This window comes from Rutilus rutilus (genome assembly GCF_951802725.1).
Source record: "Rutilus rutilus genome assembly, chromosome: 6".
Lineage (NCBI taxonomy): Eukaryota > Metazoa > Chordata > Actinopteri > Cypriniformes > Leuciscidae > Rutilus > Rutilus rutilus.
In genome coordinates, this window is record NC_140214.1 from 44,593,041 (window position 1) to 44,606,839 (window position 13,799).

At 41.3% G+C, this 13,799-nt stretch overlaps 2 long non-coding RNA genes across 2 annotated transcripts; one reads left to right on the forward strand and one right to left on the reverse strand.

Moving 5' to 3' along the window:
* Nucleotides 1-1,544: 1,544 nt before the first annotated feature.
* On the reverse strand, nt 1,545-3,920 carry LOC311292585. The gene is made up of 2 exons (XR_014627760.1): nt 2,730-3,920; nt 1,545-2,257 (listed from the first exon to the last, which is right to left on the reverse strand). It is a non-coding gene; the product is annotated as an uncharacterized lncRNA (long non-coding RNA).
* A 1,219-nt stretch (nt 3,921-5,139) lies between these two features.
* Nucleotides 5,140-7,496, forward strand: LOC311292579. Its single transcript, XR_014627754.1, has 4 exons — nt 5,140-5,374; nt 5,551-5,632; nt 6,458-7,251; nt 7,336-7,496. It is a non-coding gene; the product is annotated as an uncharacterized lncRNA (long non-coding RNA).
* Nucleotides 7,497-13,799: the final 6,303 nt, after the last annotated feature.

Here is a 13,799-nt window from a genome sequence, read left to right on the forward strand (position 1 = left end):
TCCTATCAAAACATTTTCTGTATAATGACATCATAAAATCTGAGTATCACAGCACTGCAGGATCTTCTATAGCAGTTTTATCATGCAAAAATTAACAACTAATATTTAATTACTTAATCAGATTTACACTTCAGGTGGTATCAATGAAGCAGGACACTACATGATGACTATTATCACTAAAAAGAGACCAACATCATCTGATCTGAGTTTCTCTTGGATTCCTACCATAACTAATATGCATCAAAGACACACAGTTAATGCAGCCAGAGAAACATTAAAGTTAAAAATTAAAAGTTCAAGAGCCCAACTAAAACAAACACTAATCTCCATCATGGTGACATCAAACTTTATTCTTTTCAATAAAACTTCAACTTCTAAACCTCTGTTAATTCTCAATAAGAATGTTAGTATGAAAGAAATAAAGTCTGGATTGTAATAAGTGAAGATGCTGAGATCCTGAGAGATCTGGTAGTGTTTAATGTTCTGTTGGGGTTTAAAGTGTTTCTGTATGGTGCGTTTCGTGTGTCACCATTGTGTTGAAGAGTAGAGCCTGAGCTTCAGTCCAGGATGAGCACAGAAACACTGATGAAATGCTGCATGTTGCTTTATTTAACAGACAGTAACTGTGTAGTTACTGATGTAGTGACGTATAGTCACAGCAAATCATGCATATAATTAACTGCATGTTTTTCAGTAAAAAATCTGAAAAAATGTGAATTAACTGTGTTTTAACTGTGTATTTCTGTTAAAAAAGATTAATGAAGATTTCTGTAAAAGTATTTTGCACTTATTTAAATTAGGATATTTTACATTAATTTTACGGTTTTTGTATGGCAGCCATTGCTGACAGTCATTTGACTGTTTTTTATGGGATTTTTTTACAATGAAGGTGTTTGATCGTAATAATTCAGGAAATAGCTGTAAAATAACACTGTTTTTCCGTAAAACATTTAAGGAAAATTTCTGTAAAAGTTTTTTGCACTTAATTTAAATTAGGATATTTTACTTTATTTTTACGGTTTTTGTTTGGCAGCCGTAGCTGACAGTCAATGACCGTTTTTTTTACGATTTTATTTTTTACAGTGTACCTAGAACGGTTTTCCTCAGCGTTTGTAATGTCTGCACAAAGGAGACGTTGGGCAGCTGTGCTAAGATTCACCTTTGGAGAAAACTGTTGATTTTATACTCGAAAAATTTAAGTATCATTATTAAAAATTAATTTTACCCCAGAATGAATTGCATTGCTATCCCACCCCAAAACATACAATAATAACAACTTGTGCTGACCAATTAATTATATTACTTTTTACTGAAAATTATATAATTCAATAAAACAAACAAAAAGTAATGTATGTCATTCGAAATAGCTATGTATGAATACACTCTAGATGTGTATATAGTGAACATATCTACATTTTCATTCAAACAATAAATAAAGCATTAATTAAATAATTGTATTTTATTTACTGACAACAATGAGAAATTAAATTAGTCAAAGAATGAATCAAAGTCACCATCACACAATAAACAAATGCATATACAAGTCAACACATGAAACAAAGCTTTATTCAAACTACAATCATGTATGTAGACTACAGGCGCTGAACCCCACATCCTTCTGCCATCTCAACACAGCGGTTCCCATTCTGCGGGTTTATTCTGATGAATCAGCTGACCGCCAGAGGTGAGCCATGCCTTCGTGTCGGAGGTTGTTGCGTGATGTGTTGTGCTTCACAATCTGAGGCAATAAGGGCTGGTGGAGTGATGGAGGGTCTCGCAAGGGCAGGAGGAGTGATGGAGGGTCTCGTAAGGGCAGGTGGAGTGATGGAGACTCTTGTCCATGGCACCATCTCCAGGATTCAGCTCTGGGCTCCTCATCCTCAGTGCTCACACCAGCCTGCTGACATTTCAGATCCTACAAAAATGCACAAACATAACACAAAAGCAGTAATTTAACCGCACAATGTCATTTGATTTCAGTATTATTTAGAAGACAAAAACGCTTTTTTCCACAAATGCCGCCATCATCTCTCCTTGTAGGTCCTGCTCCACCACAAAAGATCTGCAGCAAATGCACAGAAATCAAGAATCAGAAAAGTGATGTAATAGCTCTGTTTGAAATTACAATAATTAAAATAAACTACAACTTAAGATTTAAATATTTATTCATTTCTGTAATGTCACAAAGCCTTTGATGGCAGCATTCAGCTTCATGAGCCACTCTCCACCGGATAAACACACATCTGTTCATCTGTCCCTGTAACATCCAGACAAGATTCACATTACCTCTGTGATTTATGAACTCAACACTACATTTACATGTTGAGGTTGTTTTAACTTTTTATCCTACATAAATGTTCCTCAATTTATCAACAGTAATGGACAAATAAAATAGATAACTTGTTACTTTATAGATTTGTTCTACATAATAGCACACACTCAGATGCCTATTTCATATCTATTAGACGTAGTAATCTGCAATTCTTATAGAAGATTTTCTAGCCAGATATTTAATAGACATTTAGTAATTGTATTTAAGATGTATACGGTTTAAAATGTATGCAAATCCACTTTGGTGACGTATGTGTCCTTGCTGGAGCTCCTCTGTTAGCTACATAATAAATGTGATTTACAGCAAAATCTCAAATATAGCGTCTTTACACCTTCAACAATTCAACAGTTTACTGTACAGTAGTTCAACACATGCGATCATTTGTTTTAATACTCACATTTGAAAACAGTCTCGTCCGTCATCCTTTCCGTCACGTTCGAGTATGACCTATCCTTCTTCTTCTTTTTTTATGACGTATCCTCTCGCGTGGCCTCCTGGGATAGAAGAGTATCCATCGGTTGAGCACTCAAAAATCTGGCCGAAAGCAGTAAGCCATCCGGGAACTTCTCGCCTACTCTTTTATGAATACTGATGTTTCGAACGTACTGCTTCCTTCACGTACTGTTTTCGCCTACTATATAGTAGGAAAGTAGGCATATTAGAACGCACTCAAGTCCGAATCTCGCGATAATTAGTACGTCACCCAGGTAATTCTCGCCTACTCTTTTGGATTCATACATACTTTTTCGCTCGCCTACTCTTTTTCCCATACTAAATAGTAGGGAAGTATGCGGTTTGGAACGCAGCTAATAGGAAGAGAACCGATTCTCTTCCTATTTTGTCTAATAGGAAGAGAATCGGCACTCTCTGCTTACTTCTGGTTTCTGGACTGGCTGCAGTAACACGTCTCTGTCCATGCGGGGGCGCTCGCAGGCGAGTGCAGAATGAATGGAGGTCTATGGCGAAAAACCCTCAAAATCCACTTTTCTCAGGATATAATTTTTTGTCTAGTAATTTGAATGTTGTATTCGAAAGGAGATGCAAAGAAATTACACATTGCTGGGTGTTAGATTTTTTAGAGTCTCTTATTTGGTTTAAAAAGTCTTTTAAAATGTCAATGACGTCAGAATGCTGACGTCATTAGCAGAATGCTAGCGTGTTATGGGCAACAACAACTCAACCTGTAAGAAATCGAAAGGACATAAGTACTCGTTCATTCAACTTTCGACCTATAACCCATGTTGAACTTGCAAAACTTACAATAAAATCTGAGATTTCTCAACGGCAATCGGGTGAAAGAGACACATTTAGCCGTCTAGCCCCATAGACTCCCATTCAGTCTGCACTCGCCCGCGATCACCTCCAGTGGAATTCTAATGGAACTGCAACCAAGATCGATACAATGGGGCTAATAGGAAGTGCCAAGGCTCTCCGTAGACGGGCTCTGGTACTGCGCAGACTCAAACTGAGCTTGACGACGTAGATGTGACGTGAGCAACCCGTCTGTCTTCTAGTAGCTGTGTCAAGCGAAATCTGAATCATTCCCTTCCGAAACTTGCAGAGACGGAGAGTGTGAGTAGGAGCTGTCCATGAGCTGGAGCAGGAGAAACTTTTGCTAAGTATTCTGATTAATTACTTTGCCATTTTGCCTCCACGTCCCCCCGATTGCGCGCGAGCTTCTCCTCCTGTCCATACAGTAATCTCTCTACTTGTTCTTCAGCGATCTTGCGTCCTTAGGCTTGTTTGAGATGCGCTTGCCTCGCCTGAAATGTAGTCGAGAGTAGGCGCTGCAGTGAGAGGAGGAGTGAAAAAAGCGCAGGCAAGCCGGACACTTCTCTCTTCTCGTAGTGGATCTGACACCTGCGAGATCAAAGATGGATATCGCGGGATTCACGCTCGTGCACAGTGTTGCTAATAAACTGGATGTAATTCAATTTATGTTGCTTTAATATGAAAATAAATAAAATGAACAAGACACCCAAAGTACTTGTTATTTAATTCCATTCCAAATACATGTTTATCAATATTTTCTTTTCTTTAATACAGACATATGTGTTTTTATTTATTTATTTTTTATAAAAATTAAATTGCATAACCCATAGAGATCGCACTGTTAGATACTTTGGGAATATTCACACATAACGTATACACATAAAACATGATATCAGAGTTTTAAAATCAAACATTTTAAAAGAGAACAATAAATCACGGTTGTTTAAACCAATTAACATTAAGCTGTGTCGTCAGCAAGTCGTTTCCCGTCATGCTTTTGATCAGCGCAGTCGGTGGAGAGCAACTGCGCTCGACTGCAGAATCCGACACGTGCGCCTTGCGCTCGCGAGAGATTTTTGACATACGTCAGCATGACATCAGAGCAAGGCGGACCGCACTCGGACACATTTCTAACCGGCATGCATCTCGCGCTGATCACCGGTGATCGATTCTGCGCAGATTTTGCTCATCTCAAACAAGCCTAATGTGTTCTCGCTTTACGTCATCATTAACCGTCGAAGTTCAGACCCAATTCTCAAGAACGCAAGTACAGAGGACGGATGAAAGAACCCGGATGTGTTCTTGATACCGATGCATCGAATGCAGACTTGCTCGCCTGATATCCCAGAAGTCGTTGCGGCAAAACAATGGAGGAGGGAAGCGCAGCGCATACCTGTAAGTCTTGTAATGTATTTTTAACATCACTAATCTAAATATACATCTGATTTTGATATATTATTTGAAGTTGGGAAATATATGGGGTTGTGGAAAGTTAAATTTATCCATCAGAACTTAACTTTTTTTAATTAAAATACGCTAGCTTACATCCTGAGGTAAATGTAAACGGTTTTATTTAGCACGAATTCGCAGTTGCAAATAGAGTTTACATCTGTATTAACGTTAGTTAATCAGCTATTTAGCAGGTGTTTTTTTCTTCTTTTTTTTTCTATACTTAGGGAGCAACGAAGAGACAAGAATGCTTATCCAGTGGAGAGGAGCAAACGAAGCCCTCTTCACTGGAAAGAGGAACTCCTCTAAGTCTGGCTGGGAGTAAGTAATTCTACTTTCTTGTTGCATGTTCATTATCATGATATATCATACTGTTGAATTTTGGCACATATAGGCCTACTCTTGTATATAGTCAGTTTCTTGGTTTATTTTATTTTACATTATAATGTTAGTTTCCTGTAGTTTCCTGTTACTGATCAGATGTCTTCTCTTTTCAGGGTTTTTGTGAAAAACACCAGAATTCCAGTCATGCCTAAACAGGCAAAGAAAAAATTGAACAATTTAAAGGAGAAATACAAGGTAAGAATGTCTTTTAGTCATGTTGATCAGTCATATATATAGTGCAGTGAAGCAAGATATATTTTTTTATTATTAGGAGTTGAGGGACCCACCGACAGGGAAAGGGGTAGAGGCGGGAGAAGTGGCAGTGGTATAATGAAATGGATGCTGTGCTCCAGGGGCAGCATTCCATCAATCCGCCCCTGGTAGTAGCAGCAAATGTGTCTGCTACTGCAAGTGGCGTTGTGGCTTCTTCCTCCTCTGCCCCTCTTCCAGGCAGTGAAGCACAGAAGAGACCGATGAAGAGGCGAAGCTCCTCAGAGCTCATTGAGCTGTTCAGGGAGCAGGCCGAGAGAGATGAGGAGAGAGAAAGGCAGGCAGCTGCAAAAGAAGAAGAGAGGGAGAGGGAGAGGGCTACTACAGAAAGGGCTGAGCGCTACCTTGCTCTTTTTGAGAAACTTGTTAATAAATTATAATAAAAGTTCATTAGAAAGTATATTTTGGTTTGAAGATTTTTTTATTTACATTATGATTTCATTGTAAATATTTCCAAAGTTTATTTGCACTTGCACTGACTATTAACATCAACCCCACCCAATAATTCTACACTACATAACATAACATACCTCAGCTGAGTATTTGTATAACAAATATACATATATATACTCTTACTCTCATTCCCTCACACACACAAACTAACTTGATCTAACTATAGTCATGTTCTTGTAGGCATGCAGGTAGCTCTTCAGGGGCAGAGAGTTGTGCTGCAAGTCTAGCCCTGATGTTGTTCCCAGTTTGCTTCAGGTCCCCACCCATGTCTTCTGCTTCTGCATCCTCATCCCCAAGGTCCTCTTCTTCCAGGATGTCATCAGTGGCGTGACACAGATTGTGTAGAATGCAGCATGTAGCAACCACTTTTGGGGCGAATAGAGGATTGATCTCTAGGGCCCTCAGGAATATAGCCCTCCAGCGTGTTTTAAGCATGCCAAAGGCACGCTCAATGATGCACCTAGCCTTGGCATGGTGTTTGTTAAAGCGGCCTTCAACACGACCTGGCGGTAAGACACATAGTGACAATAGGTCAGTTAGGGTCAAGATGAATCGACCATTGACAATGTTTATTCACTAAAATGCAATGACATTGAAAATGCAACTGTCACTATATTTATCATAATTAAGTAAATAAACTGTAATGTTATAACTATGTAGACCTACTTACCAGCCACAGGTTGTCTGTATGGGGTGATTATGGTGACAGGATGTTGCAGACATGGGTAGCCCCCATCTCCAAGAAGGAAGAACCCATTTGGTGGATAAAGGGATTCCTTATACATTGGGCACCTTCGAAGGACCAGAGCATCATGGACGGATCCTGGGTTGCCTACATAAATGTCAAGGAATTGTTTCTGTTGTCCGCCAGGTGGTCGAATCCTAATATGGCACCCATCAATCGCACCAGCAGCTTTCTTGAAGGCATTGTGCCCTGCCAGACGGACGAAGCCTCTTCCAAGCTCCTCCATCTCCTGTGGCCCAGGAAAGTGAATTATTCGGTGCAGGACTGCCAACATTTCCTCAGTCACATTATGCACAACCCGGCATACTGTGGATGTGGGCATTGCAAATGTTTCTGAGGTGACACGGTAAGAGGCTCCACATGACAGCCAGTACAGTAGAATGAGCACCTCAATCTCGTGACTCCAACCATGATCTTTTATTCTTGGCAGCACCCAACACAACAGCCCAATTGTTACCCTGCTGAGTCTCAGTGAAGGCACTGTGTCCTCTTCAGAAAAATAAATTCTGAGAATTGGGACTTGATAGTTTAGCACTGCATAGTTTTGAATGTGTTGTTTTTCCTGGAAATAAAATGGTAATGTTTAATGACCTCCCCTTAAATATTAAATGTATCTTTATTGTTTTCACAGTTTCAAAAAATAAATCTGTGGTTTTCTTTTACAATTTCAGTGCTTCTCTCTGTTTTTCACTTGAAACTAACACCTCACTCGTGTTGGGCAGTAACTAATTACTAGTAATTTAGTTACTGTAATACTATTACTTTTTGCAGTAACTAGTAGTGTAACTAATTACTAATAAGATTTTAGTAATAATATTACAGTTACTATCCATAAAACAGCTTAGTTACTTTTGATGCCTCAACCCTGTAATTCCCAGATGTATTTTCATAATTTTCACGACTGTGCAGCAGGCAATCTTGAAATATTGAAAAGCTTACATTCAGCAGATAGAAATATTGCATTATATTGATTTTGTCGGGAAAAAAGATGACCTGAACACTGTTGTGTAAGTTTTGGCTTTACTTTACTCTGGCATTAGAGGCTTTAAAATTTGCCATTTAAACATCCGAAGCCTTGTTCCCAAATTAGACGAATTTAAAATTTTGCTTGCGCAGTCAAAAGCACATGTAATGGCAATCTCTGAATCATGGTTAACTCCAAATATTCCGGATTCTTTTCTTTCAATTGAAAATTATGAATTGTATCGTAAAGACCGCATTAGCAAGGTCGGCGGCGGAGTGGCCTTCTATGTGAATCGGAAATATGCACATTTAATATCAAAAATTGAAACCGAAACTGAAACATTAAGATTGATCGTACATTTTACACCTCAACATGCAATCACCTACAAAACCTTGTTACCTACAAAACCCCTAATGTTAGTGAAAGTTCTTATCTATCCCAGCTTACTTACATAATTAAATCTTTTACAACAAAGGAGCTTGTAATTCTGGGTGATATCAATCTCGACTGGAATGATAGCTCATCGAAATCTTTAAAAAATATTGCAATAAAACTTGGACTGTATCAATTAATTAAGGATCCAACAAGAATTGGTAAAACGCGCAGTTCCATTCTGGATCTTTTTCTCACAAATCAGCCTTCAAAATATGCAATGTCTGGTGTCATGGATGTGGCTATTTCAGATCATTCGCTCATCTATGCAGTTAGAACGATCTTAAAATCTAAAAAAACTTATGCTTCTCACTCTGTACCAAAAATACCAATTTCAAAACTGTCGCAATTCAATGCTGATTTTAGTGCTATTAATTGGAGTGATGAACTGTCATTAGAAGATCCAGAACAAATTTTAACGCAATTTCATACTAAATTACATTTAATACAGAATAAGTATGCCACTGTCAGCAAGATTCGATCAAGAAAAAGTAAATTACCTTGGATAAATTCTGAAATAATTCAACTTCTTAAATTGAAGGCTTCTTCTCTTAAATTGTATAGGGCAAGTCGAACATCTGAGAGTAAGAATAATTTTATACAAATTAGAAATAAATGTACTTTGGAATTGCGTAAGGCAAAGGCGGTCTATTTCCAACAGCTGATTATTCAATCTGCTAGCAATCCAAAGACATTGTGGCAGACCCTTAAGGTCATCACCGGTGAAAATGAAAATGAGAAGAAAAATAATGTTGATGTTCAAATTTCCACACGGGGTACACTTATCTCAGATTCAGAAAAGATTGCAAGTGCTTTTAATGATTATTTTGTATCATCTGTTAAGGAATTGGCTAGGCATTTTGCCATTCCCTCTTTGTCCTCACCTGTTCTTTCTTTAACATCTGATCAGTTCTCATTTTCTGAGATCTCACAGAATGAGGTGATACAAACATTACATCTGCTTAAAAACTCCAATGCCCGTGATATTTATGGTTTAAATACCTTATTTTTAAAGACACATGCTGATAGCCTCATACCTCTCTTTCTGCATTTAACCAATCTTTGTATCAGGCTTTCTATTTTCCCCACTAACTGGAAAACAGCACAAATTATTCCGATTTTTAAATCTGATGATCACACCCTTGTCTCAAATTACAGACCTATTGCAATACTTCCAGCAATGTCTAAGTTGCTGGAAAAAGTCTTGCATAACCAGTTAAGTTCTTACCTTCAAACTAATAACTGGCTCAGTGATTGTCAACACGGTTTTCGTACTAAGAGATCTACTATGTCGGCGTTACTACTTTTCACTGAACAAATACGTGATGCACTTAACAAAGGTCACATTGCTGGAGCTATTTTTATTGATTTCCGTAAAGCGTTCGATACAGTGAACCACCAGATTCTGCTAAACAAACTTCACTTATTTGAATTGTCTCCATCTGTGATAGAAATGATCTCTTCTTATTTGACGAACAGGTTGCAGACTGTCAAAGTTAATCAGGTTAGATCTCAACCTTTAGTTTGTGACATAGGGGTTCCGCAAGGCAGCATTCCTGGACCCTTACTTTTTCTTTTATATATCAATGATTTTCCTCGAGTGTGTAAACACTCAAAATGTTTACTGTACGCTGATGATACTGTGATTTTTCTTTCTGGTGTAAACCCCAATGTCATAAACTCAAAACTATCATCTGATCTTTACCTCATACATGATTGGTTGAAAAAGAACCATCTGACCATCAATGTAAAGAAAACTGAATGTATGTACTTTCATTCACCCAGAAAAAGTTTTTCTTTAACTGATGTTATTACTTTTGTAAATCAAGATCTTGTTGTTACAAAAACATACAACTACCTTGGTGTACTACTTGATTTACATCTTACATATCGGGAACACATTTCTAAATTGATAAAAAAGTTGAATCAGAAACTCTATGTGTATAATAAGATCAGATCATATCTTTCTTTTTCAGTCTCTGAAACTTACTTGCATGCTATTGTGTTCTCAACAATGTCTTATTGTCTTCCAATCTGGTCTCTAACCACTAAGGACATTACTGAACCAATAGCACGACTATATTACTGAGCACTTAAGATTCACAGCAATATATCAAGGTGGTCTCATCATTGTAGTGCGCATTGTAATGCTTTGACCTATGAGAATTACGTAAACAGTCGTGTCATAGCACTTTATTTTCAGATTCAAAATAGCTCTTCCCCAGAATCTAGAATTCCTTTTCCGACCAGTGTTGCCAGATGTACGATAATTATCGTATTTGTACGATAATTTTGACCTCTGTACGATGTACGATCAATAATGGAAAAAATCTTATAATGTACGATAATTTCAGAACTGTGTGACAATGACAATGACAAATGATGGTCGTTGTAATCATAGGGCTTCTCATTGATTTAGCTGTGGATTCTACGTCTACCGGCCGGAAGAACGTGTAGAGAGAGGGAGCGAGCGAGAGACCTTGCGTGTGTGTGTGTGCCAGTGTGCCTCACGAAGCGCATACAAGGACCCCCCCCCCCCCCTTGTAGATTTCTTGACTGTATTCTGTACAGGTTTGACTCGTGTACGATAATTTTGAGCTTCTGGTACGATACTTGGACATTTCCAATCTGGCAACACTGTTTCCGACACACAATGTGAGACCATTACGTGTTACTAGGTCAGTCTCACAGGCACTTGTTCCAGTTCCACCATACAAAAACAACTATGGTCAAAAATCTTTTTTCTATATTTACACTAAAGTTTGGAATGATATTCCCTATCGCATTCGAACATTGTCATCTATTGCATATTTCAAAAAGTCATATAAACTGTTTCTTCTTGATAGTCATACATGCATGCATTGATTGTGTATTGTTTTTAGTTTTGTCTTTTTGTATTTAATGTTGTATTTGTCTGTATTTGTTTGATCAGTTATAATGTTCCCTTTCGTCAGCAGGGAACTCCGACGCCTCGTCGGGGGAGTTCCCCTGACGAATTGGGATCACGCTAGGGAGACCAATTGCCTTCGAGTGAATTAAAACGAGCCAATGAACATTGGCATGCAAGATTTGCATTCCGCAGCCCGCCTACCAGTGCGGGTATAAGGCGGAAGCAAGCGCATACACAAACGCTTTTAACTTCGGAGCCGACCGATTGTGTCCTCTCTGAGTGAATGAGCTTTAAGATTGTATTTATCTTACGCTCTACGAGTCTGCTGTTTCGGGAAGGGATCTCTCTGTGTTGGTGAGATGGCGTTTCAGCGACCGCGCGATTTCCTGTCTGCCGGCTGCGTCTACACGCTGTTAATTCAAAAGCTGTTTTAACAGCTGGTAAACGGTTGAGTGCGCACAGCGGGCTTGCAGTTTCCCCGCTGTGTCACCGCGTTGGGTCCCTGTGTGCTTCAGCACAATAAAGAGAGTATTTTCTTTCTGAAAGAGCAACACGAGTGAAGATCGCGTCCTTTTCAGGATGACGTTTCACTCGTGTGTTTCTGGATGTGATCGTTTCCTGTCCTCATTGACGGCCACGTTCATTGTTTCACATACCTAATCAGTGTGTGAGACTACGTTCGTGGGTGGTTCATGTTCTCTCAGGAGTGCATGACCACGTCGGCACGTTGTTCGTCTCCCCTTTTTTAAAAGGCTCGAGCCGCTCAGCGTGCCGTGTGCCGTCGAGCGCCGGCTGACCGCGCGGGTTGTCACGGCAACCCAGCGCGCGTCATTCGGCGCTCTAGATGCGCGATCGAGACTCGTGTACCTCTATGAGGTTGAGTCCCTTTGCTTATTCCCCATCTAGTTCCTCTTCAAAAAAGAGAACTACTTTGGCTAATAGCATTGGTGATCTGGGGGTTACAGTGCGGAATGTCTCGCCAGGTGAAAGACCCTCACGAGCTTCCCACTCCTCTAGCGCATTGCAAACATGCTGAGACTGTGTTCGTGGGTGGTTTATGCTTTCTTATGAGAGCATGACCATGTCGGCGCGTTGTTCGCCTTGCCTGAAGGCTCGAGACGATGGCCACGTTCACTGTCTTGCATGCCTGGTTGACGGACACGATCACTGTTTCACATGCCTAATCAGTGTGTTGAGACTGCGTTCGTGGGTGGTTCATGTTCTCTCATGAGTGCATGACCACGTCGGCACGTTGTTCGTCTCCCCTTTCTCGTAAGGGCTTGAGCCGCTCAGCGTGCCGTGTGCCGTCGAGGCTTTCGGATGGGATTCTGGTCTTTCTCATGAGGGACCAAGCATTTCATTCGGGGCCCCAGGGGAGGGCAGATGTCGATCGCTACATCGGAGAGAGGGCTGTTATACTCTGAAAATGATGCTGAGTTCCTACTATAATGGTGTGTTCTCATGCTGAAGATTCAGACTTGACAGCCACACTTTCCTGGGCTGTTCTAAAGTGCCTGGATGGGTGTGAAAATTTTTGGCAGTATGGAAGCATTTTGGTGCCAATATGGCAAGCCAAACATGCCTAAATCTGCAGAAGTTTTTCCTCTCTCACTACCCCTGCACATTCAGTGCACATGGGTAGTTCTGACTCGGAGTAGAGCTGTGCTTTATGACTGACCGTGATTAGTCACAGCGCTGGCCTTCGGTCAGACGATGTCCACACTGGTGGTCCAGAAGCCCCCCAGAACCAGCCCGCTCGGAGTTCGTTTCCCCCCAGCAAAAGGAAGGGAAATGACCCTGAGAGGAGCGACCCAGAGTATGTGACGTCTGCTCTTCTGGAGTGCGTGTCATCACCACTCCTTCCCCCGGAGGAGGGCCGGGTGGAGAATTTCGTTTCTGTTCCGCCGCTGGTCATCCAGTCAGCGGTACCCAAAGTTTGAGCAGTCCACTTCCTCTGAGTCACTCACGGGCCCCAGCGCTCAGATGACAGTGAGGGCTACGGCCTTGTCGCTCTCGTCTCTCGCTGGGCGAGGAGGAAACCAGGACTCGATGCCCCCGGGCCTCGCTCCTCGTTTCCCCTTACGGTCGAGACTGGCACTAAAATAAGGCCAGTCTCCTCCGTTCGAGAGGGTCAGAATGGCAGTGCGCGCCGCCCCCCGAACGGCGCCACTCCCGCTCCCCTCTCCCCAGCTTGCAGATAGCAGTGGCGCCACCTCGGTCACGTCACTCCTCTCTGCCGCTAGGCGGCAAGGCTCGGAGACCAGCAGCCGCCCTTGGGCCTCGCTCCTCGTCTCCTCCCCTTCCTTCGCCAGGCGACAGCCCGCAGTAGAACACTCTCGGGTCTTCTCTGCCGTCTGTCCCCCGATGGAAGGAGGTAGGTGTTGTCCAAGTACACACCCTGACCCCGCTCTCGGCCGCTGCAATGCCACCGGAGCCGTGTCCCTGCCTTCCACCTCGCTGCCCCTCCGCGGGTACGCCGGTGCTGTGGGTGGGCTCGTTGCGGCGGGTTATCGGAGCCTGGTTTGGGCTCTTGAGGCCGTCGCGCTGGTTCATCCGCACCATCCGGCTCGGCTATGCAATTCAGTTTGCACGCCGGCCTCCCAAGTTC